At 41.7% G+C, this 25,565-nt stretch overlaps 1 protein-coding gene and 1 non-coding gene across 7 annotated transcripts in view; both read left to right on the forward strand.

Moving 5' to 3' along the window:
- ppm1ba (protein phosphatase, Mg2+/Mn2+ dependent, 1Ba) overlaps positions 1-25,565 on the forward strand; it is a 124,572-nt gene that overhangs the window by 31,134 nt on the left and 67,873 nt on the right. The window lies entirely within an intron of this gene.
- LOC144504965 (U2 spliceosomal RNA) lies at positions 6,357-6,542 on the forward strand. The gene has a single exon (XR_013499742.1). It is a non-coding gene; the product is annotated as a U2 spliceosomal RNA (small nuclear RNA).

The following is a 25,565-nucleotide window of genomic DNA, read 5'->3' on the forward strand; positions in this document are numbered from 1 at the left end:
TTTCAAAACTTGCGAAGACACTTCCTCCAATTACATGGGCTTTTATTTTATGCACCAGCATTTTACGAGGCACCTCGTCAAATGCCTTTTGAAAATTTAAAAACACTATATCTTCAGGATTCCCTTGATCTACTCTCCCTGTTACATCCCCAAAGAATTCAAGCAAATTTGTTGTTTAAGGGCACAGTGGTTAGCACTGCTGCCTCACAGTGCCAGGGACCCAGGTTTGATTCCCAGCTTGGGTCACTGTCTGTGTGAAGTTTGAACGTTCTCTGCATCTTTGCGTGGGTTTTCACCGGGTGCTCTGGATTCTTCACACAGTCCAAAGATGTGCGGGTTTGGTGGATTGGCCATGCTAAATTGCCCCTTGGTGTCAGGGGAATCAGCTAGGGTAAATGCATGGGGTTATGGGGATAGGGCCAGGTTGGGATTGTGGTCGGTGCAGACTAGATGGGCCAAATGGCCTCCTGCACTGTAGGATTCTATGAAACATGATTTATCTTTCATAAAACTATGTTGACTAGGTTTGATTATATTCACCTTTCCAAAAGATTGGCTATTTCCTCTTTGATTATTGACTCCAACATCTTGTCAATAATAGATGTTAAAAGAACTGGCCTAAAATTCCCTGCCTTCTGTCTTTATCCCTTTTTGAACAAGGGTGTCACAGTGGCTGTTTTCCAATCTTCTGGGAATCTCCCAGAATTTAGCAAGTTATGAAAAGTTTCAACCACTAGGTCAACTAGTTCTGTAGCCACTTCAATTAAAACCCTAGCGTGCAGTTCATCGGGTCCTGGTGGCTTGTCCGCTTTTAGTCCCTTGAGTTTCTTTAATACTCTATCCCTTGTGATTGGGATTTTTGTAAGTTCTGCCATGTTATTTGAAATCGGCCTATCTGATAACTTAGGGATATTTGCAATGTCTTCCACAGTGAAGACAGATGCAAAAAAAATTATTTAGCATAACTGCCATTTCTTTGTTTATCAAATACTGACAAGTGCGAGACTATGTACCTGAATGCTTTATCTGGCTACAGAACAAAAATTTTCTACTGACTTAATGGGCTAGAAATGACCCTGTTGCCCTGAGTTTTGGGTGGAAAAATGGGGGTAATAAAGAAGAATTTTGAAGGACTCTTTCCTATGCCCCAAAGATAGTATAAATATGTTTGATTCCACTTTGGATTATTCAGGCAACCACTAGAAAATATACATAATGGGCATTACAGCTGGTTTTAGGACACTTTTCTGAAATGAGCTACCCACTTAGGATGCGTTGGTGGCAGGAAAACCTGGTGGGCAGCTAGACAGTAATGCTCCTCCTGCTGAACTGCGGACTTGCCAAGGGTTACTGTTGGCAGGAAATAGATCAGAAACCCAGGTATACTATTAAGTTAGACTCAACCCTAACTTTTTTATTATTTTAACATTAGTGGGAGGATAAGTTGTTTCACTCCAGGTATGATTCTGTTGCCCTACTGGGAAGCTTTAATCAAAAACAAACTTTATTTTTAACAATATAATTTAAATATAACAATTATCTTTTACCACTTAAAATACTTAAACATAACAAGATACAATTCTTAACTGCTAACCTATCTCTGTTCCAATTTAAGCAATATTCTTCATAGACGCAAACTCCCTTTAAAATCAGTTATTAAACAACACACTTGTGTTTTGTACTTGTTACCAGTCCTAGAGCCTTTGGACGCTCCTGGAGAGCGAGATACAGAGAGACACCGGTCTTCTGACATTCAAACAGCAGCCTCCAGAGCAGGAGAGAAACACCACCTGCATCTTGCAGACCCAAGCAGAATCTGGCTGCTTGTCTCTGTCAGTGTAGCTCTGCCCATTCACATGACTGCCTCTTGTCAATCAACTTAATAAAATCCTACTCTGAAACCCCATTATCTGGGAACAATATTCTTCTGCATTCTCAACATGTGGTACTGTGGGCAGCTCACCTTCTATTAATGTTTCGGAGCTGCTAGAACTAAATTTCAGATAACATTCAAACCTCCTGATTTTGGGCTTGTGCATGGGAAGTTATGTACCAGGAAACCTAATGTCATCCCAGGATAACTGTTATTAAGATTGGTTTCCAAACTCCTGGACCATCCCAACCATAATATGTTAAGTATCGTATTACAGTACACATCAAAATGGTATGCTTGTACATTGGTGATTACTTCAGATAATAAGGCTTTTTATCTATTTTAATTAGATTCTTTAAACAAAATCTAATTTTGAAAACCCACGTAAGAGACTGCAGGATTAAGCCTCCTTTAATGGGGTACTATATTAATCACCGGAGGAAGCAACCTGTTTGTTCATTTTGAAATAGGATCATGTCCTTGCTGACTTCTGTTGCCTATGAAGGTTGTAGCCTGTCAATTTGCTATAAATTTGTTAACACAGCAGCATAAATTTTGGGACTGCAAAATAGAACCATCTTTATAGTTCTCGAATATAATTTACTTTCTATTTACTTCACTTTCTAATATTGATGCCATAACTTTTAGTTGGCTCATGGTCTATTTCTCTTTTCTTTTGCTCAGTGCTCCTGCTTTAGCATTGGCAGCTGTGGATACACTGGATGCGTATGACCACTGATAATGTTCATAAACACCATCAGCTGTATTTATTTTTATCAATTGACAGAACACACAATACAAGTTGTAGAATACTATTTTAACTAGCAGAAGCCTGCAAAACATTTGTGGTCAAATTAGTATCTCGATTGCAATGGCACTACTTTAAATACAGGATTTTGAGTTATTGTGTCACTAAAGACTTTAACAGAATGAAGACTTCTCACTCTGGGGGAAAAAACTACATAAAGCTGTCCATGTGTAAAAACAAAACAGACCTTGGAACATAAATACAAATATTAGAACATAGAAAAACTACAGCACAAACAGGCCCTTCGGCCCACAAGTTGCGCCGGTCATGTCCCTACCTACCTAGGCTTATATATAGGCTTACCTATAACCCTCAATCCTATTAAGTCCCATGTACTCATCCAGAAGTCTCTTAAAAGACCCTCGGCAGCCGATTCCACTCACCCACCACCCTCTGAGTGAAAAACTTACCCCTGACATCTCCTCTGTACCTACTCCCCAGCACCTTAAACCTGTGTCCTCTCGTAGCAGCCATTTCAGCCCTGGGAAAAAGCCTCCAAGAATCCACCCGATCTATACCTCTCAACATCTTGTACACCTCTATCAGGTCATCTCTCATCTTTCGTCTCTCCAAGAGAGTCTGGATATGAAACTTGTTTATAGTCATAGAATATGAAAGTCTACTTGGAAACTGTTTTCTCCTGATTTCAAAAGGCCGGCTTGCATCAGATGGGCTTGTTATTATTTGAGGACACTGTTTCCTTGAAATCTACCTATTATAATTTCATCTGTCACTGATGATAAACAGTTTCCCAACTACCACCATTCTTCCATGTTTAAAATCTTTGTTTCGGAGTCAAGTTTCATAGCAGCGTTATAACTGCTCCTTTGAATCCAGGTTGCATGGTGGCCTGCCGACTGGAGTTAGACTGAACCCTGGAGAGTATGATCATTTCATCTTTGTTTAATTTGCTGAAGCTTTTCTAAAAAGCTTTCATTCAAATCTAATTAATCATAATTTTTAGCACATTCAATGGCATTTAAGTAATTTGTACCAAATAATTGGCCCATTTTGTCACAATGAATTCCAATGCCTCATCCATCCCTACCATATCATCCCCATCCTGATCTTTCCATTTCCATTCATCCCACCCCATCCCTCGTGGAAATGGTCTCTCCAGCCAGTGTTAGTTTCTTCTTGGGTTCTCCCTCTTGTTCTCCACCGATTTCTCTCTCTCTCACACACACCAATTGTTGATGTGCATCTTAAAAGTTAGTTTGAATTGTGAAAAAGCCATGTTTAAGAGAATTCATGTTGTCTGTTGTGTAATCCATTGTTTAAATTCGGAATATGCTGCCATATTCACACACGAGGCAACAATGCAGCTTCCAAACATTGATGTCAGCATTCAGAGGTTAGAACTGCTTGTTGGTGGTGGTAGGATTCATCAAATATTCATCAGGTACAGAATCCAGTTTCAAAACAGCATTGATGAGGAGAGAAAATCGAATCTTGTGATGGTTTTTTGCAGTACGCAGGAAATGTTGGTAAGAATGACCATTGCACAGTTCTAAGAGACCAAGTTCCACTTATACACGAGATGGACATCCGCCACCTGATACATTGCGAATGGAATATGCTAAGATTGGCTCTCACGTTTCTAAACTGGGCGTCTATGAGATGCTGTGGGGCGATCAGCAGCAATGGAATTTAGTCGAGCACAATCTGTAACCTCATGTCCAGAGTTGGGCTTTTTCATAGTTATTCCCATTTATTCTTTCTTTATGCTCATTTAATGATGAATATCTGAATTCAGTCTGCCTTCTATCAGTCCCTCTTGTGTTTTTTCTGGCCCTTGCACTTTTTCTGGTCCTGAGTTTTCAGTCTGTTCCACTCCACGTGAGCTTCTGTAAAATGCATTGTCCTCACCTCAGCCCATTCAGTGTTGACTGAATAAAACATTCTGTTCCAAAAATTGCTCGATGCCTTAAGAATTGGCCACAGGTAATGTATATCGAAGATGAATAATTATGTGCAATTGAAATGTGATACCCAGCTGGACAGACCTGGGAAATCCCAATTTCATTTCTGCCCTTTGCTGAATTTCCTGATGCTCGCTGGGGCAGTGTATAGTCTCAGCAGTGTAAGTCATGCGAGGAGTGTTGTCAGTATTAATGTTGACCATTTAGGTTCATACTTAATGAATGGTTGCATTGGCAAAATGCCACAGAGCTGTGAAACTGCCCGAGCATTGGCTATTCCTTCGAACAGAGAATGTATTGAGAGCAGAGTTTTCAAACTAAGGCTCACAATTCATAAATGCTCTTTCATTTGGAACTGGTACATAACGATATGTTGAGAAATTTATATTTTTTGATTTATTAGAACACCATTTCTATTATTTTATATTAAGTTTGTGCACTTGGGAGTAGGGAGGCATGTAGGTGATTTTAACACTTTCTGAGATTTGGAGACAGAATTGCATTTGACACAATCTCTCAAAATCCAACACCTTCATTGAGAATTTTAAACAAAGCAGTTTCAATTAAATTGTACAATTACTTCTCAGGCTTAGGAATGATCTTCCTGCTTGATTTACTGAGACTCTCCCCATTGATACATGGCTTCTTTATTCAAGCAGTCCTGTCTTCTTTCTTCAGGCTCCCTGTTGATATGCATCTTATGTCTTCTTTCATGAGTGCTCTTATGTCAAACTTTCTTTGAGGTTTCCATACAGAATACAATTTCAGAAAAAAACTCAAATGCAATCCCCTTCTGGGTTGGTTAGTTGGGTGCATGATTGGCTGGTTAGCATATTTTGAAGTTGCCTTCCATTGGCTTAGCCATAAAAGAATCACTTCCCATCTTGCTGTGATTACTGTCCAGTTTCAGTCAGCCTCTGTTGATTTTAACCAGTTTACTATGATTGACAGTTCTATTCATTTCAATTTGTTGATTAAATTCAGCAGTATCACTGCAACTAACAAGTTTCAGTGTATTAGCAAATATAGCACCCATCTGGTTTCCACATAAACACTGTTCTGCACTCGTAGCCAGTCCATTAATCCTTTCCTTACAGCCATGTCATTCAAGATGACATTTGTTTCTGTATTGAAGGAGAAAGTGTGGAGGAAGAAAGGTGAGAAATTAGTCAGCCATCCCATGATTAATGCTTGGTAATTCAGCTTTCTTGCATGAGTTAGCAGTCATACAAAGACTACTTTTGTTCAGATATAACAGCTTTCAATGCTTAAAATAAATTAAGACATTTAAGAAAAAGTATAATTTTTTTCCTCTATCATATTTGGGTGGGGTGCAGTTGAAACGATATTTTTAATATGTCTTGGACATGGATAAGTATGTCTTGCTTTGGCACAAATTTGGTACACAAAATTTAGTATAGATATTTGAACTTTGCATGCATGTAATTTACCCAGGACTTTTAGTGGATTAGTGGTATGCTAATACCGTCTTGGGTGGCACTGGGAGCATGCTTGAATTCGGCCCCATCTATGTTGTGGAGTATATTGACTCTTGATGCCTTTCTTGCCTCCTTCAGGCTGGTAACTTAATTGTTCAGAGTGGTCACAGAATTTGTTGGCCCAATTTCATTTATAGTTCTGCTTATGCTGACTAGTATGTGCACACTCGTGTAATGATGCATTAAGTTTTGGAGGAAATCAAAGTATTGCTATCTGGGGCCAGTATAATTCAGTGCGAGTAAAATAGTGATATGTCGCTTCTCGGCCTTTTGGCTAAGATCAAGTGTAGTATCGACATGCTGTGCTTGGTTGAAGTCATTAGGTTACATTTTAGCTTCATTTGAAGCAATTTTTTAAAAGCGGCATTTCTTTGGCTAAGATGCAAATAAGATCAAGCCTTGGAGGAGGTGCAATGCCTACTCCAATCAGCTTGGATCATGTAGATCAAGCACAAGACAGGAGGTGAGAGCCCTGTCTTCTCCGCTTGGATCGGGAATGTCTCAACTTGTTGAGACTCTGAATTGGACTTGATTTGATTGAATTGGATTTTTAAAAAATAGTGATGTTCACAATGTGACATTATTACTGCAACAGCATAATCAAATTCTTCCTTAGTTAAAAACTGGCACTTGTGGCAAGGCTCCCTCTTCAAACGTGTTGGTTCTTTTATAGGGGTACCATCAAGTAACTGTAGTTTGAATATTCATTAAGAATGCAAGAAGAATGCAAGAAATAGGAGCAGGAGTAGACCATATGGCCCATTGGGCCTGCTTTGCCATTCATTGAGATCATGGCTGATTTTGGGCTTCAAATCCATTTTCTCACCTGCTCCCCATTTACCTTAATAACCCGAGAGACCAAAAATCTGTCAATCCCAGACTTAAATATTTTCAACATTGAAGCACTCACAACTCCCTGGGGTAGAGAATTCCAAAGATTCAGAAACCTTTGAGTGAAGCAATTTCTTCTCCTCCTCAGTCTTAAATGATCAGCCCCATAAGGAATTTTAGAAAATCATAGCCCACAACATCCACTATATCTGCAGCTCTCTCCCTGCAATTTAGGCCCAACAGGTCCTTGGGATTTGACTGAGTTTAGTCCCTTGGGTTTTGCCAATACTTTTTCTGTTACTAATTTCCTCACTATTTAGCACTAGGATACCATCTATTTCTGGTATGAAACTTGTGCCTTCTACTGTGAATACAGGTGCAAAATATTTACTCAATGCCTCCACCATTCCTCAATCCCCATGATCATGCCTCTACTTCTAAAGGGCCAATGTTTACTTTAGCTACTCTCTTCCAAGTTATAAATTATAAAAGCTCTTACAATTTATTTACTCTCATTCTATTTTTTCCCTTTTTATCAACTTTTTGGTTGTCCTTTGCTGGTTTTCATGGCACTCCCAATCCTCAGATTGTTGTTCTGCTGTTTTTTGCAACATTGTAAATCTCTTCTTTAATACTATCCTGAACTTTGAGTGAGCCACGGATGGGTCTATCTCACTGAGTTTTTGTTTTAAATGGAATATATGCATGTCTGCTGTTTGTAACACTTGGAAGAAAACGTAGCTGGTCTGAATAGCAAGTTTGCGGATGATACTAAGATTGGTGGAGTTGCGGATAATGATGAAGATTGCCAGAGAATACAGCAAGATATAGATAGACTGGAAAAATGGGCAGAAAAATGGCAGATGGAATTTAATCCAGACAAATGCGAGGTGATGCATTTTGGTAGATCCAATTCAGGGGGAGCTATAAAATATATAGCAGAACCACCAGGAGCACAGGTCCACAGATCCTTAAAATTAGCAGCACAGGTGGAAAAGGTGATGAAGAAAGTATATGGCATGCTTGCCTTTATCGGATGGGGCATTGAGTATTAAAGTTGGCAAATTATGTTACAGTTGTATAAAACGTTGGTGTGATTACTTCAGCCAGGCTAATGAGGTTGGCTTGCTAGAGTATGAACGCTCCTCGTGAACCTGCTCCTGGGCCTAGCGAGGCGAGCCATCAATAGGTCCAGGCAGTGGGCGATTGACAGGGTCGTCCACCCTGACTGTCTGCCCTTCTACCGCAGCTATATTCGCAGCCAGGTGTCCATAGAGAGGGAGCATGCGGTGTCGACGGGCACAGTTGACGCTTTCCGTGCCCGCTGGGCACCGCAGGGGCTGGGGTGTATTATCGACCCTGATAATCATCTTTTGATTTGACGTTTTAAGTTTCTTTCCTACTTTGTTTTTTGGTTCGGGCCGTTCCCCCTTCCTTTTTGGGAGCTGCCCCTTTTAACTTGTCCCTAAGTTAATTTGAGTTCGTTTATTTGGTTGGTATCGAAAGAAATACCTATTAAGTCTTAATTAATGGTTAAATCAGGGAGCCTCATGCTCCCTATTTAAAGCAGATGTGTCAGACTCCCAGCTGCATTCAACAGGGAGCAACTGGAGAGCTGGCTGTGTGCAGATGTATGGTATAAATAAAGTAACTTGGTGACAGGACTTTCGCCTCCGTGGAGTTATTACAGTTGGTTAGACCACATTGTGAATACTGTGTCCAATTCTGGTTACCACACTACTAGAAGAATGTGGAGGCTTTGGAGAGAATACAGAAAAGGTTCACCAGGAAGTTGCCTGGTATGGAGGGTATTAGTTATGAGGAGAGATTGAATAAATTGGGATTGTCCCCCCTGGAAAGACGGAGGCTGAGGGGCGATCTGATGGAAGTTTATAAAATAGTTGGAAGCTTTTTCCCAGGGCAGAAATGACAATTACAAGGGGGCACAAGTTGAAGATAAGGGGGAAAAGGTTCAGGTGGAGATGTGCGGGGGAAGTTTTTTTACACAGGGTGGTGGAGGCCTGGAATGCATTGCTAAGTGAGGTAGTTGAGGCAGTCACATGAGCCACATTTAAGACTTCTCTTGATAAGCATATGAACAAACGTGGAATAGAGAGATATAAGCGGTTGGTCTAGATAGTACAAAGTGATCACACAGGCTTAGAGGGCCGAAGGGCCTGTTCTGGTGCTGTACTGTTCTTTGTTCTTTGTATTTTCATTTAAGTTTTTGAATTGTTTCTTCAAATGCTTCCCAGTGTTCATTTACCTCTATACCTTTTAGTCTATTTACCCAATTGACCGTAGCCTGTACTCCCCTTATGCCTATGTAATTAGCTTTGTTTGTTTGCAATTGGAGTGGTTCTTTTATTAACAACGTTATTAATTAACCCTGCTTCATTACACAATTCTAACTCCAAGATAACTTTATCCCTTGTCGGTTCCACAATGTACTGTTCCAATAAACTGTCACAAAAGCATTCTACAATCTCATCTTCTCAGCCAGACGAACTAGCCAATATGATTGTTCCAGTCTATATGAATATTAAAGTTCCCCACAACTTCTATATTTTCATTATTACAAGCTTTAATAATTTCTTGTTTAATGCTGTGTCCAACAGTATAACTACTGTTCAGGGACCTATGAACAATTCCCAATAGTATTTGCTGAGTCTTGCTATTCCTAATTCCCACCCATACTGACTACACTTCTTGATCTTCTGAGGCCAGATCCTTTCTCATGAGCGTCCTTTTTTTTTACCATCAAGACTACTCCTATGCTATTCTGTCAATCTTTCTGAAATAGTGTGTACCCTGGAATATTTATTTCCTGTCCTCAAAAATCTTGTAACCTGATCTCAGCAATGGTGGTTAAGTCTAAATCATTTACGTTTTGCATGTGACTCCAGTAACAATCCAGAAATATTCTGCCTTGTAATTTGACCCCTAATTCTCGGTGCAGAACATCATTCGTAGTTCTACCTGTATTGTTGGTTCCCACATGGACCTTGACAGCTGTGTCCTCCCTATCCCAATCCAAGTTCCCCTCCAGTCCATAACCCTGGCACTGGCATGCAACACAATCATCGGAGCTCCTGGTCCCAGCTTCAGAGAACAACATCTATCCCTCTGACTATGCTGTTTCCTATCACTACCACATTCCTCTTCGCTACTCCAACTTGAATGGCATCCTTCTCCATGGTGCCATGACCAGTTACTTTGTACACCTTGCAGTCATTCTCCTCATCCACACAAGTAGCAAACACCTCATACCTGTTGGGCAAAGTTAGAAGCTGAAGCTCCTGCATTACTACAAGCTGGTTCCTTATACCAGCCTAAGTTAGTCACACCTTGCTGTCACTGACCACTGATCAATTCTTGGATCCTACCTTATCTAAGGAGAGTGACTGCCTCCTGAAACAGTATCCAGGTAATTCTCCTCTCTGATGCCCTGCAATGTCCACTAAGACTCTAGGTCAGTGACTCTGAGCCAAAGTTGCCTAAAGCAGCAGACATTTACTGCAGATATGATTGCTGGGATTGCAGTACATTCCATAGGTTCCCATACACTGCACTCATAACAAGCCACTAGCTCTGCTACTTCTGTCCAACCTAATTAATTTAATTAGTCAATTAGTTAATAATTTGCCCAGATGAAGTAATAGGAAATTGCACTCACCTAGCTTGCGGACATGGAAGAAAACTCTCTCAACCACTGGAGGCTGGAAAAGAACAATCATAGAATCATAGATTCTATCGATTCTAATTAAGAAAAAGGAACACCTCTTTCTCCAAGTGAACTGAATTGCCAACTACACATGTCTTTGTTTCACTTTGACTCTGCCTCTGGAGATTATGCCAACGTGGTTTTGTGAAAGGGCAATCATATTTGTCTAATTCAGGGTTTCCTAAACTTTTTGAGCCATGGAACCGTCAGTGACCTCCCTAGAGCATTGCGGAATCCCAAGCATTTTCATAATGTCGATGTTACTTTTTTGCAGCAAAATATGTGCAAACGCAGTAATCAAATGTAAACAAGTCTTTTCTAGCTATATCTATGCATATATTAGTAAGATTCACAAACATATTTGCCAGTTAGATTAGCCCCAGGCCAAGCCATCCTTCCATGGCCCCTTAACATTAACCTCACGAAGTAGTACCCACTTTAGGAGTGGGTAATCTGGTAATAATGCGAAAGATTTCTTATGAAAAAAAAAAGTCTTGCTCTTTTATATACATATACCCCTCGCTCCTTAACACATACTCGCGTCTCTCTCTCGTTCACACACGCACGCCTCTCACATTCACTCCTCTCTCTCACACACACGCATTCACCCCTCTACACCACTTGTAGGCTACCTCACAGCCTCTCCTCAACATTGCTGCACCTCCTCGCCACTGTGGCCCCACTTCTGGCTGACTTGTCTTTTGCCGGTTCCCGCCTAACCTTCCATCTTCAATTTTGGCCGCAAGCTTTTTGCTCAGCAACAGTGAGATTGAATAAATGGGCCAATCAGAGCAAGGCCTCTTGGAGTTGAAATTATTGTGTTTTTGGATATCAGTCGGGTGGGGGGTGGGGGGGAGGTGGCAGCATGTAGATGAAGGATCCAAAGTCGACCCCTGGGGGACACCAGAGGTAACTGCAGAAATGGGAAGAAAATTAGTTGATGGCAATTCTCTGGCTATAATTACGTGGATTAGAATGGAACCAGGCTAGTGCAGTCCCACCCAGCGGGATGAATTGCAGGTCTTTGTCAAAGACAGGCCAAGTAGAACCATGCAGGATGTCATTTGTGACTTTGATAAGAACTGTTTCATTGCTGTCGCAGAAACCATGGAGTTCTGGAAAAGATGGGCACAAATTTGGGAGACAACAACATATGCAAGCACTTGGAAAGGGAGGTTGGAGATGGGATGGTAGTTTGCAATAATGTGGGGTCAAGGGTTTTTTTTAAGGTGAGTTGTGATAACTGGAGAGTGAGACAGATTCTGAGAAAATCATTAACGTTGTTAGCTAATAAGGAATCAGGAGGGAAATTGGGTGGTCAGTAGTTTAGTGGGAATATGGTTGAGAAATAGGAGAGAAATAAGAAATACAAGGGACTAAGTCGAGTGGCGAGGGAAGTAGCATCGGCAGTTGGTGGCAAAGAAATTCATGAGGGCCGAGCACTTTCTTTAAAGGCGTGATTGGAGGACACTGGGAAAGAAGTTTATGAAGAGCAACCAATAAACTAGGATTATCTTTGTGTTCCAGGTTGTTCCTAAAGTGTAAGCAGTTTTCACATACAAGGGCAAAACCCAAGAGTACTTTTAGAAGACCATGATCTTCTGAACTCAGCAGTAGCTGATCATGTTGGCGTGCTTGAGATTACACTTATTCTTTGTGGGGAACTGTGGGTATGAATCTGAATCTACTGCTCTGTGGTTTATTGTTTAAACCTAATTTGTCTCTCAGATGATCTTTTAAGAATTATGATTAATTAATCATAGAATCCCTACAGAGCAGAAGGAGGCCATTCAGCCCATCAAGACCGACAACAATCTCACCTAGGCCCTATCCCCGTAACCTCACATATGTACCCTGCTAGTCCCTCTGACACTAAGGGGCAATTTAGGTATGGCCAACCCACCTAACTTGCACATCTTTGGACAAAACCGGAAGAAGCCCATGCAGACACGGGGAGAATGTGCAAACTCCACACAGTCAACCAAGGATGAAATAGAACTCGGGTCCCTGGTGCTGTGAGGCAGCAGTGCAAACCACTGTGCCGCCCCAAAATGTTTAGTGTACTCTTTACCAGATTAGACTATTTAGAATTTTTCTGATAGGACACGATAGACTAATTTTACACCTATATTGACAACCACAATGAGCTCCTGATTTGGTGGTGTCAGCTACAAAGTAGAAAAGTGCCCTTTGGAATAGACCATGGAGAAGGGGCAGCTGACGCTGACCAGTGCATGTTAGTTTGGCCAGTAATAATTACTTGCAGTCACATAGAAACCTACACTTATCCACTTTGACTGCCCCACTTAGAGGCAAATATGTCGAACTGAGAGATGCACAGAAGAAAATAGAGATGGATGAGTGAGCAACACTAATTACCTTTTTAATTCTCTTAATATTTTGCAAGTTATCCATCAATGTTTTGACCTCTTCGGTTGGAAGACAATAATGCTGACAAATAGTGGTAACAGAAGGCTGACAATATGTTCCCTACTATGTGATCTGGCCCTAATTGACAGAATTTGCGTGTTCTAGCCATCAGATATCTTTATTCTTCTCTTCAACTCCGCTCTTCCATCTCTCACAAGCTCCCAATCAAAGTATTTATAACATCGTGAACATTATTTTTAGAATATTTCATATGGTTCGAACAAGTGTCGGACAACAATTATAATTTTGCATTTATTCAGATGTTTTTATTATTCATTCAAGGGATGTGATCTGATTTATTATCACATGTATTGGGATACAGTGAAAAGTGTTGTTTCTTGCACGCTATACAGACAAAACATACCGTTCATAGAGCACATAGGGGAGAAGGAACGAAGAGGGCGCAGAGTATAGTATTATAGTCATAGCCAGGGTGCAGAGAAAGATCAGCTTAATATATGGTAGGCCCAATGAAAAGTCTGATGTCAGCAGAGAAGAAGCTGTTCTTGAGTCAGTTGGTACGTGATCTCAGACGTTTGTATCTTTTCCCGATGGAAGAAGATGGAAAAGAGTATGTCCAGGGTGCGCAGAGTCCTTGATTATGCTGGCTGCTTTTCCGAGGCAGCGGGAAGTGTAAAAGGAGTCAATGGATGGGAGGCTGGTTTGCGTGATGGACTGGGCTATTTTCACAATCCTTTGTAGTTTCTTGCGGTCTTGGTCAGACTGGGAGCCATGCCAAGCTGTGATACATCTAGAAAGAGTGTCTTTTATGGTGCATCTGTAAAAATTGGTGAGAGTTGTAGCGGATATGCCAAATTTCCTTAGCGTCCTGAGAAAGCAGAGGCATTGGTGGGTTTTCTTAACTATAGCGTCAGTGTGGCGGGACCAGGCAGGTTGGTGGTGATCTGGACACCTAGAAACTTGAAGCTGTCAACCCTTTCCATTTCATCACCGTTGATGTATTACGTTTCCTGAAGTCGATGACTATCTCCTTTGTTTGACTGACATTAAGGGAGAGATTATTGTCGTCGCACCAGTTCACCAGATTCGCTATCCCTTTCCTGTATGTTGTTTTGTCACGGTAGTGTCATCAGCAAACTTGAAAATGGAGTTAGAGCAGAATTTGGCCACACAATCATAAGTGTACAAGGAGTCTAGTAAAGGGCAGAGGACACTGCCTTGCGGGGCACCAGTGTTGAGGATACTTGTGGAGGAGGTGTAATTGCCTATCCTTGTTGATTGCGGTCTGTGGGTTCGGAAGTCCAGGATCCAGTCGCAGAGAGGAGCCATGCCCTAGGCCATGGAAGTTGGAGATGAGTTTTGTTGGGATAATGGTGTTGAAGGCTGAGCTGCAGTCAATAAATCGGGGTCTTACCTAAGTGTCCTTGTTATAAAGGTGTTCTAGGGTTGAGTTACTGCCAAGGCGATGGCGCCTGCTATGGATCTGTTGCAGCAATAGGTGAGCTGCAGTGGATCCAGGCAATCTGGGAGACCGGAGTTGATTCGTGCCATGACTAACCTTCCAAAGCACTTCATAATGATGGATGTCAGAGCCACCGGGCAATGGTAATTAAGGCACGCTGCTTGGCTTTCTTTGGTACAGGGATGATGATCGTCTTCTTGAAGCAGGCAGGGACCTCAGTTTCGTGTAAGGAGAGGTTAAAGATGTCTGCGAATACCCCTGCCAGCTGGCCTGCGCATAATCCTAGTGCTCGTCCAGGTATCCCATTCGGGCCAGCCTCTTTCCGTGGGTTAATTTTCAAGAATGACGATCTGACGTCCGCGATGGTGACCTCAAATAGCGGTTCGGCTGAGGCTTCCAGGGCTGCTGATCTCTCGCTGACCTCTTGCTCAAAATGGGACTCAAAAATGTGGGCTTCCCTGGCTAGTTCAGCATTGATTGCCCATCTCTAATTGCCCTCAAGAAGCTGCTGAGGAATTGTCTTCTTGAACCTCTGGGTATACCTACATTACATGGACTGCACAGTGCTGTTAGGGGAGAGAGTTCCAGGATTTTGACCCAGTGACATTGAAGGAACGGCAATGTACTTTCAAGTCAAGATGGTGAGTGGCAGTGTTTTCAGATGTCTGCTGCCCTTGTGCTTACAGGTGGTAATGGTCATGAGTTTGGAAGGTTACACCAGGTATTTACATCAGGAGTAGTGGAGTGTATTGCTGTGATCTCCTTCACATCTGTCCTGGATGACCACATCCACACACTTTATTTCCATATGTGCACCAAGTATCCAATTCTGCCACGGTTTGTGTGGTGATGGTTTAGGCCTTGTCCATGCATTTCCCAAACTTTTGACACCCATGATAGTCTTGGTTGAGTCTTTTGTGACTTATTTTGAACTCCATTTAATTTTCCAAGCTTACCAGAGTTAGTGCTGCATTGTTGAAGGTTAAATGAGTGGGTCCAACTTCAAATGTGTTGAGGGATGTTATTGAGGTTCTGGTGGATGGAGAGAAATGTGTTTGCTCTGATGAACTTGCTGGAGATTTGTGGCATTGCAGCAAAAGCATGAGAAAGCAATGTGTGCTGACACGGGCAGCCAGGGTGCTGGGGTTGACTCAAGGGTTCCAATTATACACTATTGCAATGTTCATCCAGATACCAACAAGTCGAGCATGGTTACTTCCATACGAGTGGACAGTGCTTGGCCGCAGAGTATGCAAGAGTCATCCCTCATATCCAAGACACCGGTTCTGATGGTCTCCAGTTTGTGTTTGCCTATTTCTGGCCTCAGTTGTCCTTATCTTCATCTTGGCAGCTGCCATCTTCAGGTGGTAGTGGAAGGTTAGCATGCTGTTCAAGTTCTCTTAGAATTTACAGTGGGGGTCACATCTCACTGTTGGAATAGGAGGTCACTGTCAGAGTACACTTAAGACAGATGGTGGAGAAAGAACAAGAACAGGTGGAAGATGAAATGGATATCTTTAGTTCAGGAAAATTGGCAGAATTACAAGAGAAATATGTAGAGCTAAAGGAGTTGTATCAGAAAGCATACACAGAAGAAGGTGAGTGTATACTGGAGTCGTATTACATTAGAAATGATGTCTTAATGACGAAGTGGCGACCTTTACATATTCAGGTGCATGAAAAATGGGCACAGGTTCATCAAGTGGTATTACCGGTGGGTTATAGAAAGGAAGTGCTGCAGGTAGCACGAGATACCAGTAGAAGGTCATTTAGGAGTAAGGAAAACTCAAACAAAAATACAAAAACATTTTGATTGGCCTGAACATAAACTGCAGGACTGTCAACAACAGCTCATCATCTCTGGGAAGAAAAATGTAGATAAATCAGCAATCGTGTGATCTCAAGATGGAGGAGCAGAAGTATTGCAGCACTACAACCAAAGAAAAGGATGGCGACATGAAGTAAGACTGTGGATGAAACTGTACCATCATTCAAAATGAACTGCTGGGATGATAATTCTATATAGTTTGCACAGACATGAATACCCAGAGAAACGGGACGGTTCATAGCTGATGTTCAAGCAAATTATGATAGTTTTTGCAATGGCACAACTGCCATAATCACTAAAACTACAATTACAACAAAGGGACGGCATGGTGACACAGTGGTTAGCACTGCTGCCTCTCAGCACCAGGGACCTGGGTTCGATTCCCGGCTTGGATCACTCTCTTTGCAGAGTCTGCACGTTCTCCCTGTGTCTGCATGGGTTTCCTCCGGGTGCTCCTGTTTCCTCCCACAGTCTGAAAGACGTGCTAGATAGGTGCATTGGTCATGCTAAATTCTCTCTCCGTGTACTCAAACAGGCACCTGAGTGTGGCAACTAGGGGGTTTTCACAGTAACTTCACTGCAGTGTTAATGTAAGCCTACTTGTGACACTGATAAATAAACTTTAAAAGTTTAAAAACTTTAAAATTCTGATACCAAAGAAGGTAACTTGGTATATATCTTTGCAAAAGAATGTGCAGAAATTGATGATGAAGATCCAGAGCAAACAAAGTAATTGATAAACTGGTTTGGAACAAAAAGATATGCCATTGGAGACACTGGAAAGACTTTTGAGTGTACCATTTCACAGGCGAAGGTGGAGTTGGACTGCCTGACAGAGGAACCAAGGCCAGTAAACAAGAAAGGGGACAGAGATAAAGTGACCTTTCTGGATGGCTCTGACTGCACACATGTGAAGTTGAGAAAGCATGCAAAGGGCCAGGTTCTCTTTAACAAAATCTGAGAGCAGCTCAACCTTCTGGAAAAAGATTATTTTGATGTTTCAAAACTCTGAAAATCAAAAGAACCGTTTGGACTCAGTGAAGGTTTTGGTTTTAAAACCCAAGTGGTTTGTGGCAGTTTTCATCTATGTAAAGTTTTACCCTCCAGATCTTACCTAGCTCTCTTGAGGACATTGCCAACTAATTTACAGTTATGACAACGAAATTGAACTCAGAATTGGAATCCAAGCAGGATCAAGAACTGAAGGAGGTTTCGAAAATAAAGAGGAAGCAGTGTGTCAAGAAAAGGAGGAAGAGAGAACATGATTGCTTTATCATGACTCTGAAAGAAGAAGGAACGTTTGATGTTGGAAGTGAAGGACCGAAATGGACTATACTACAGTTATGTTTGCATACTTTGATTTAATAAAAAATAGAGTACTGATAGTGTGAAACTTGGGGATGAATGATCTTGGTATATGGAAGAACGTACTGAAATATAATTACATCCCCAGAATTTCTGTTAATAATGAGGCTTGTCATTGTCTTGAAGTAAGTTGTTTTTTGGTGGTACATAATTTGAGTATTGCTGAAAAAGGTGGCATGATGTTGAAACTTCCACTCACAATCTTCCACTCATAAGGACAGAATTGCAAGAATAAAATTTTTTAAAGGGAGCAACAAATTTATACCGCATTGGGAAAGAGTGCTTATTGCTTGGCCACTGGACTCCTTTTCTGATGCAGTATAAATTTGTTGTTCCCTTTGAAATTTGGTATTATTGAGAATGACTGTAAGATGAAAAGCTTCAACATTATGTCTCTTTTTTCAGCAACACTCCAAAGAATCATAAAACCAAAGAAAAGGTATGGCACAAAAAGAGGCCATTCAGCTCATCATGTCAGTGCCAGGTTCCATACTTGAGTTCCTTGAAGTATTGGAATAAATTTGTTAGGGAAAATGACCCTCTCGTAACTATGCTGATTCCTTTTCATCGAACCAAAGCATGCTTATTGTGTTTTATTGTTGCTTTCTTTCAGGGTGCCTTCCAATGCTTGATTCAGAGCAGATATTAGTTTATCTAGCCAAAGGTTTCCAGGGTTATCCCTATTGTTCTTGCGAAAGATTGGGCTTTTCTTGACCATTTCATTCACATTTCATGAATTTCTAAATGTCAAGGATGTTTCAGTTTCGTTAACCATCATAATTTGTTTGTAATTGGTATGAAATCTATCCAGGTCTTATCTTGATCATTTTTAGCCTATTAGCGATCATTTAGACTTCTGTTAACATTCACTGTCTGGTTAATCCCCAGAAACTCCATTTTCCTACTGTAGAATAGGCTGTCTTGGGCCATTTCCTTGAATGTAGGGAAGAAACTGTTTAACATATTTACTGATCCTTGGTTACTTGATAGCATCACGTTTAGTACGTTTATTTTTGTGGCATATTTGCTGTAGGTATATTTACAAAAATGCTTAACATTTTAATGTTCTGTGATATTCTATCTCAATTTCCATTTTAGCTCTGTTTACCAGTTTTTATAATCTACTTTTTGCTTTCAGATTCATCCTGAAAACTAGAAATAATCTTTCATTTTATCCTGCATTTCTTCTTCTGTTGCCTACAACCATCGTTCCATTAGTTGTGCTATTAACTTGTGACTTTATAATCTGCCTGATGGCTTGAATTATTTTTAAGACTTTTAAAACTCACATAAAACCTCAAAGAAATCATTTAAGTGTGGGTTCATTTTAGCATATTTGTTGTGTAGAAAATATTTCTGGAACAGGTTACCCCATTAAACATGCTAGCTAGAAGATTATACCGCAGCTGAAGGGACTTGAGGAAGAAAAGGAATGGGTGACCACCAGGCAGTCCAAGAGATGTAGGCAGGAGTCCTCTGGGGTCTCGCTCACAAATCAGTATTCCATTTTGGAGGCTGATGAGAGCGCTGGTTCCTCCAGGGAGTGCAGGGAAAGCCAAGCTTGTGGCACCACAAGCCACCTGTCTGTACAGGAGGGGGGAAGAAAGGCAGGGCAATAGTAATAGGGGATTCTATAGTCCGGGGTACAGATAGGCACTACCGTGGCTGCCAGCGTGACTCCAGAATGGTCTATTGCCACCCTGGTGCTAGGGTCTAGGATGGCTGCAGGGCATTCTGAAGAGGGAAGGTGATGAGGCAGAGGTCATGGTACATGTTGGTACCAATGACATAGATAGAAATCATAGAAACCCTACAGTGCAGAAGGAGGCCATTCGGCCCATCGAGTCTGCACCGACCACAATCCCACCCAGGCCCTACCCCCACATATTTACCCGCTAATCCCTCTAACCTACGCATCTCAGGATTCTAAGGGGCAATTTTTAACCTGGCCAATCAACCTAACTCGCACATCTTTGGACTGTGGGAGGAAACCGGAGCACCCGGAGGAAACCCACGCAGACACGAGGAGAATGTGCAAACTCCACACACACAGTGACCCGAGCCGGGAATCGAACCCGGGACCCTGGAGCTGTGAAGCAGCAGTGCTAACCACTGCGCTACCGTGATAGATAGAAAGAGGGGATGAGGGTCTTGCATCAAGAATTCAGGGAGTTAGGCAGCAGACTGAAAAGCAAGATCTCTTGGATTGTAATCTCAGAATTACCTCCAATGCCATGTGCTAGTGAGCACAGAAATAGGAGGATAGTACAGATGAATGCGTGGCTTAAGAGTTGGTGCAGGAGGGATGGTTTAGATTCCTGAATCACTGGGACCATTTCTGGGGAAGGTAGAAACTGTACAAGATGTCTGCGAATACCCCCGCCAGCTGATCCACACAGGATCTGATTGCTTGTCCGGGCATCCATCTGGGCCAGTCGCTTTCCGTAGGTTAACCTTTGAGAAAGCTGCTCTGACATCTGCAATGGTGACCCCAGATACAGGTGCATCCAGGACTTCCAACGTGGAGGGCATGCTCTTGCTGACCTCTTGCTCAAAATGGGCATAGAATGCATTGAGCTCATCAGGGAGGGGTGCGTCGGAGCCCATGATTTTACACGCCTTCATCTTGTAGCCTGTTATGTCTTGCAGACCTTTCCATAGTCGGTAGGGGTCTGTTTGGCTAGCCTAGGACTCTAGCTTGGTCTGGTACTGTCTTTTGGCATCTTTGATGGATCTCCTTAGATCGTATCTGGCTTTCTTGTATAGGTCAGTGTCGCCGGACTTGAACGCCTCAGACCTGGACTTCAACAAGCAGTGGATATCCCTGTTCATCCATGGTTTCCGCTTGGGGAACACGTAGATTTGCTTTTTTGGCACACAGTCTTCTACACATTTGTTAATGAAGTCAGTTACGTGGTGGCATACTCGTTCAGGCTGGTCACAGAGTTTTTAAAAACTGACCAGTCTACTGACTTCAAGCAGTCCCATAGGAGATTATCCGATTCCTTAGACCAACATTGCACGACTCTCTTTGATGGATTCTCCTGCTTCAGTTTTTGCTTGTAAGCCAGGAGCAGGAACACAGCCTTGTGGTCTGATTTTCCAAAGAGTGGGTGGACGATAGAGCAGTAGGCATGTTTGATATTTGTGTAGCCATGGTCTAGGATGTTTGGGCCTCTGGTGGAACAGAAGTGTTGGTGGTAACTTGGTAGTACGCTCTTGAGCTTGGCCTGATTGAAGTCCCTGACCACGATGAACAAGGCCTCGGGATGTTTCGTCTTGAGGCTATTCGTAGTTGTATATATTTTGTTCAGCGTGATCTTCATGTCCATATGGAGTGGGAAGTAAACTGCCATCAGGGTAATGGAGGTGAAGTAGGGGCGGCATTTTAGTGTCAGGTACTCTAGGTCTGGGTAGCAGAAACTTGCCAGTGTTGCTTCGTCTCGGTGCCACGAGGTGTTGATTAGGAAGCAGACCCCAGCTCTCCCAGCCTTGCCTGATGCCGCTGTACGTCCATTCGATGGATACAAAGTTGTATAGAACTTTGGTGAGGCCACAGCTGGGGGACTGTGTGCAGTTCTGGCCGCCATGTTATTGGAAGGATGTGAGTGCACTGGAAGGGGTGCAGAGGAGATTCACCAGGATGCTGCCTGGGATGGAACATTTAAGTTATGAAGAGAGGTTGCGTAAGCTTGGGTTGTTTTCGTAGGAGCAGAGGAGACTGAGTGGTGACCTCATCGAGGTGTACAAGATTACGAGGGGCGTGAACAGAGTGAATAAGGAGCAGCTGATCCCCTTAGTTGAAGGGTTAGTCACAAGGGGACATAGGTTCAAGGTGAGGGGCAGGAGGTTTAGGGGGGATGTGAAGAAAAGCTGCTTTACCAGAGGGTGGTGACGGCCTGGAATGCGCTGCCTGGGAGGGTGATAGAGGCAGGTTGGTTCACATCCTTTAAAAAGTACCTGGATGAACACTTGGCACATCATAACATTCAGGGCTATGGACCAAGTGCTGGCAGATGGGATTAAGTGGGAGTTCAGGTGTTTCTAATCTGCTGGCGTGGACTCGATGGGTCAAAGGGCCTCTTCTGCACTGTGTGACTCTATGATTCTTATGTTTTTAGCTTTTCCCTCTTTCCATATTGCATATTATTGAGGCAAACAACAAGGACTAAGAAAATTCATTGGTAGCCACCAATTAATGTGGCAACTGTGTGCAATTCTGGTCGCCTTATTATAGGAAGGACATGAACGCACTGGAGAGGGTGCAGAGGAGATTTACCAGGATGCTGCCTGGGATGGAACATTTAAGTTATGAAGAAAGGTTGGATAGGCTTGGGTTGTTTTCGTTGGAGCAGAGAAGACTGAGTGGTGACCTGATTGAGGTGTTCAAGATTATGAGGGGCATTGATAGGGTGGATAGGGAGCAGCTGTTCCCCTTAGTTGAAGGGTCAGTTACGAGGGGACACAAGTTAAAAGTGAGGGGTGGGAGGTTTGGGGGGGTGGGATTTGAGGTAAAATGTTTTTACTCAGAGGATGGTGACAGTCTGGAATGCACTGCCTGGGAGGGTGGTGGAGGCGGGTGCCTCACATCCTTTTTAAAAAAAAATACCTTGATGAGTACTTGGCACGCCATGACATTCAAGGCTATGGGCCAAGTGCTGGCAAGTGGGATTAGGTGGGCAGGTCAGGGCATTTCATGCGTCGGTGCAGACTCGATGGGCCGAAGGGCCTGTTCTGCACTGTGGTATCCTGTGAAGCAGCCCAGATATTATCAAAGGTTCACTGCAGAGTTCCACTTCCTTCCTTGCTGACAGATGCATATCATCTAATGGTTTGCTTGAAATTAATAACTGACTGAATAGAATCACAAATATGAAGCGGTGTTCAGTATTCCGTTCTGTTTGCTTTAGTATGCCACTTAAACATAACATTTTAACCAAATATGGCACCAAGAAATCAGGAAAACCAGCCAGTAATTGACATATCTGGCACAAGGATGGTCCTGGTTATTAGAGGCCAATTATTACAATTCTAGATTATCACTGCAGGAATTCCTTGGATAGTGACCTTGGTCAAATGATCTCAATCTACATCATCAATGATCTTCCTTTCTTATTAGGCCAGGGAAGAGCTCTTCACTGACAATTCAACAGTATTTAGCTCCATTCACAACTTTATCTCAGTCAGACCTGGACAATCTTCTGCCTTCAGATGAGCAGCTTCAACAAGAGAAAATCCAAATGCATTCCCCTAAACTTGTCAACAGCTTATTTCCTATTATCAGAACTTTGGAAGTTACTGGAAGCTTCATTGGACCAGCTACATCAGTAATATGGCCACCGTGGTCGCACGCAGATTCAGTCAGCACTCTATTCTTTGTATTGAGTGACTTATTTCCTCACTGCTCATAGCAAATTGACTATTCAGAAAGCTGAATATCTGGAATGCAGTGGAATGTTGAACAATTTGTCTGGATGAGCGCAAATTCAACCACAGTCTAGAAGTAGACACGATTCAGGACAAAACTTTTTGTTTGCTTTGTGCCCCTTAACTGGATATTCACCACCTCTGTCACTGAACTCGGCTGCAATATGTAATAGCTTTCCGGATATGCTACAGAAATCTTACTTCAGCAACATCCCTTAGTCCATAATCTGTATCGCCCAGAAGCAGAAGAGCAACCATGTCATCAGAATGCTATCACCTGCAATTTTCTGTTCATGTTACGCATCAGGAATTGCAGTGTAGGAGCACCATCACCACGTGAATTGGTTCATTGAGATAGCTGCCACCATCTTCTGAGAGTAATGATGAACTGGGTGATGATCTTGTTTTTGGAGAATAAATAAAACATGTATTTTTTTTTCTGCATGGGAAGGGTTATCAATTTAAAATAGCCATTAAAAGATTGAAGGAAGAGGTTAAGGTGAATTAACTTTTTTGGGACAGGGTGCGTTGCCTTAAGTTTGTAGCAGTGACATTTTGAAAATAGATCAGCATTTGAAGCAGATGAAGGACATAGTTTAGTTGTAGTTTGCTTTGGCAAAGGTTTGGCACGGTCTTGATGCGCCTCCATCTTGTCCATAAACTTTGTGGTTTCTGTGATCAGATATTATAAAGCTGCGTCGTTGGAAATAGTCATTTGGTAGTACAGAAATTGAGAATTACTGAAAAGAGAGATGCTGATCAAGTTTTTCATTTTGTACTCGGGATAGAATTGAAGGAATACCAAGTCTTAAAGGGAACAACAATTTTCCATGCGTGGGAATAGAGTGTTGATTAGTTGACAAATTAACTCTGATGGGTAGAAGGGTTGCTGTTAGAAAATGCAATGGGGAGCAGTTAACTCCAAGCCTTTGTTTAAATTCAAACCAGACAAGGCAACTCTGATCAAAACATTGCCATGGCAGACAACCATTTCCTATTTCAATCCTTATGGCAATGTCTTGTCAAATGTTTCATCTTAATGATTTGTCGATGGCATCATTTTTGAACAATCCTGAATTAAGGCATGAATGCAGACAAAGCAAATATGGATTGAAAATTTCTAATTCTATTAAAATGCTATTTTTCAATTTACTGTCTCGTTTTATTTTTGTGCAGGATATTTTGAGGAAAAATTGAAATGCATTGACGTAAAATAAATTCCTTGCTGTGATATTTTCTGCTTGCTGAGCATGGAATGACATCTATGTGAAGAGTTGCAATTGGGTATTAGCAAGTCATGTTGGTTAATTAAACGCCAAGTCTTGACCTGACGCAAGTTTTAGAACATTCTAATGGCTTGGTTAACGGAACATTGAATTGTTTGTAAGAAACCAGAAAGCATAGAAATATAATCCTCCTGAGTTTCCATGCTTGGTTCTTAAATTTTCTGAGTTAAATAGTGGTTCAGTTCGATAAAGAAACGTAGTCATTTAGCGGGAAAAGTGACCAATATTAATTCTGTGCATTTTGCCATTTTATAAACAGATGTTTGAAAATTACAGTATAAGCAGTTTGACGTGCAGTCTCTTATCCATTTAAAATAATGGCATGACGTACTTTAATGTTTTAATTTTCAGTATGCTAGCATCTTATCCTTTATATTGGTCACTTTGTTCAGTGAAAGGAAAACCCATCTCTTTTTCCCAGCAGCCTGACAGGCAATGTCGTCAGTGTAAATATTCTCTTCATTAATAGACATGTTCCAAATAAACATTAATGACATAAAAACAGAAAATGGGAGCATCTGTGGAGAGAGAAATATTGTTAACATTTCATGCCTTTATGACTCTTCTGAATTCGGTTTTTAATTTAGATTTCCAGCATCTGTAGCATTTTGCATTTAAAACACTAATGAGAGTTTAATTTTAAATAATTTGTTCTTTGGTACATTTTTTAAAACAATGGGCTGGCAAGAAAATATTGTAGCTATTTTGCCCATTTAAGTTTTGAACCCCTTTCATTTCATGAACTTTACTTCATGTAATCTATGTAAAATAGTAAGGAAATTAGATTCATGGGAGAATGTAATATCAGGACAAAGGTTGGCATTCTGAAACTTAATTTGAAAAAATGTTTATTAGGAGGATGCTGGCTGTGACAGGACCCTTCATGAGAATATTTTATAAAAAATCTTTCTGAACCTGCCAATATTATTAATGCTGACTTACTTTGGCTTCTGGTCAAATGTCTTAATTTTAAAATTCTCATCTTTGTTTTCAAACCCCTTCATGACTTTGTCCCTCCCTATCTCTAATCTCTCCAGCCACACAACCCTTTAAGATATCTGTGCTCACCTAATTCTGGTCTCTTGAGTATCCTCAATTTAAATTAATCTAACATTTTCAGTTGATGACCTCTTGACATGTTCTGTATAC

Source organism: Mustelus asterias, chromosome 15 (assembly GCF_964213995.1).
Source record: "Mustelus asterias chromosome 15, sMusAst1.hap1.1, whole genome shotgun sequence".
NCBI classification, from domain to species: domain Eukaryota; kingdom Metazoa; phylum Chordata; class Chondrichthyes; order Carcharhiniformes; family Triakidae; genus Mustelus; species Mustelus asterias.